This window comes from Tachyglossus aculeatus, chromosome 18 (genome assembly GCF_015852505.1).
Source record: "Tachyglossus aculeatus isolate mTacAcu1 chromosome 18, mTacAcu1.pri, whole genome shotgun sequence".
NCBI classification, from domain to species: Eukaryota; Metazoa; Chordata; class Mammalia; order Monotremata; family Tachyglossidae; genus Tachyglossus; species Tachyglossus aculeatus.
The window spans coordinates 24,229,082-24,231,894 of NC_052083.1; the positions used below are offsets into that span (position 1 = coordinate 24,229,082).

Genomic DNA, 2,813 nt, shown 5'->3' on the forward strand with positions numbered 1-2,813 from the left:
CTCCCAGTAATGACCAATGAGTTCGCTCCTCATTCATTCATTCATTCGTTCAATCTTATTTATTGAGAGCTTACTGTGTGAAGAACACTGTACTAAGTGTTTGGGGGAAGTGTAATACAGCAATAAAGAGATACAATCCCCACCCATAGCGATCTCACAGTCTAGAGGCGGTGAGACATACATCAATACAAGTAAACAGACATCAATATAAATAAATACAGTATTACCGATATATTACATAAGTGCTGCGGGACGCGGTGGGGCAGGTGGAAGAGCAAAGGGAGACAGTCAGGGCTAAAAGCCCTATTGCTAGAAAGTCTCACTTAGCTCGGATACAGACGAAGATTTCAATAGATACATTGAACCTGGAGGTTTCTATTGGCTTCGACACAGACCCACTGAAAAAACCTCGGAACGTCTCTCACAGGGAGTGAAAAGGCTTGACTCCACCCGAGTGGATGAGGGCAAAGGGCTGAGGTAGCAGGGAGACCTGGCCACGGGAGGGATTTCCAGGAGGGCGGGTCCGGTAGCACACAGAGCGGTGGAGAACTGTCAGGTCCTGTTTGTTAGACAGCAGATTAAGCATTAGACTAATGTAATAATAACGGTGGTATTCGTTAAGCGCTTACTATGTGTCGAGCACTGTGCAAAGCACTGGGTTAGATACAAGGTTATCATACTGTCCCACGTGGGACTCACAGTCTAAATTTCCATTTTACAAACGAGTGATCTGAGGCCCAGAGAATGAAGTGACTTGCCCAAAGTCACACAGCTGACAAGTGGCAGAGCCGGGACTAGAACCCACGACTTCTGACTCCCAGGTCCGTGCTCTTTCCACTAAGCCACGCTGCTATTGTACAGGTACCGAGGCTTTCTGGTAGACCCTCTGCATCTTCTGCAGATGTTCCTGTTGGATTTCGTCGCTGAGGAATCCTCACTGCTTGGTGGAAAATTCAACTCAGTGCACCAGGTCCCTGATAGCCTGCTTGACCTGCTGGTTCCGCAGGGTGTAGATGAAGGGGTTCAGCATTGGGACCACGGAAGTGTAGAGTATGGCCACCCCCTTGTTTAAGTCCACCCTGTCCTTGGCAGATGGTTTGATGTACATAAAGATGCAGCTCCCGTATGTGATGGAGACTACGACCATGTGGGAGGAGAAGGTGGAAAAGGCCTTTTTCCTCTGCTGAACGGAGGGCAGTCTCAGGATGGCGCGGGCGATGGCAGTGTAGGACATGGCCATTAACATCAAGGTGAACAGGAGTGTCCGCACTGCTCAGATGAAAGCCATCAGCTCCAGGAACCCGGTGTCCGAGCAGGAGAGCAGGAGCAGAGGGGAGATGTCACAGAAGAAGTGGTCAATATCTACCGGGCCCCAGAAGTCCAGTTGGAGGCCAATGATAATAGGAGGAAAGCTGATCAGGAACCCGGTCAGACAGGAGCAGAAGACCAGCAGGGTGCAGACTTTCTTGATCATGACGGTCGTGTAGTGCAGAGGCCGGCAGATGGCGACGTAGCGGTCATAGGACATGGCGGCCAGGAGGTAGAACTCGGTCACCCCCAGCAGAAAAAAGAAGAAGAGCTGAGTTGCACAACAGTTGTAGGAAATGGTCCTGTCCCCTGTGACGATGGCAGCCAGGAATCTGGGAATGCAGGCAGACGTGAAGCAGATCTCCAGGAAGGAGAAGCAGCGCAGGAAGAAGTACATGGGGGTGCGGAGACGGGAGTCCAGCAGGGTGAGGGTGACGATGGTCATGTTTTCAGTGATGCTTAGAACGTAGGTGATAGACATATAGAGGAGAATCACCGCTTGCAAGTCCGGATCATCCGTGAGCCCTAGCAGGATGAACTCAGTCACTTGCGTGTGATTTCTCATGGCCGACCTGTGACTCCTGCTGCACAACACCAGAGGACCGTAAATCCACCTCACTGGAGGAGGACAGAGGGTTGTGACTCCTTTCTCACTAGACAAGCTGGGAATGAACAACCTCGGCTGTGGGAGATGTCGGGCACGGTAGGATCACAACGCAATCCTTGAGATAATTTCATGGGTTGATGGCAGACACCTACCCGCGGTACTAGGGAAGCGTGGTTGTTCCAGCTGTGACCCTTAGGCTTCATCCCCGAAAACCTGCGTGATGGTTGGAGTAGAGATTACCTTTACTGAGCATCCATTTGGGCGGGTCCTGCTTTAATAGCTCGGGCAAGTACACCACAACTATTCCCCGCCCACAAGGAGCTTCCTTTCTTATGGGGTGGCAAACGTAAGCGTAAACGTGGTCAAAATGAGAATTCGAATAACATACATACCTGATAATTGAGAATGGGTGCAGATTGCCTCCTTTAGCGTGGTCCCGTGAATTCCTTGTGTTCATGCGAAAGAAGGGAAAATTGATCTTTTCCCAAACCCATGAATGTCAAGGTTTCACCTGAAAACAGGCCCCCAAACCATCTACTGTCAACACCTGAATAATTGGGATTGTCAGGAACCTTGAGGGAGGAAGAGTGTTTAGGATCCTGAGCATGAGACCCAGTGAGTGATAAGAAGTTAATGGCCCAGTCATTCCCTGGAGATGTTGCCAGAAAAGGGAGAAGGCCCTCAGGGGACAATTCTGGGACGTCTGCCCTGGGTGAATGATAAACAAGGTAATCAGGTCTCACTCTAGGTTCACAATCTAAGTAGGAGAGAGACCAATAATTGAATCCCCATTTTACAGATGAGGGAACTGAAACGTGGAGAAATTAAGTGACTGCTCAAAGGTCATTTAGCAGGTAAGTGGCAGAGCATGGATGAGAATCCAGGTCCTATGACATCC

At 49.9% G+C, this 2,813-nt stretch overlaps 1 pseudogene; it reads right to left on the bottom strand.

Annotated features, from left to right (window-relative positions):
- Positions 1–958: 958 nt before the first annotated feature.
- Positions 959–1,873, bottom strand: LOC119940398 (annotated as a pseudogene).
- Between the last annotated feature and the right edge of the window lie 940 nt (positions 1,874–2,813).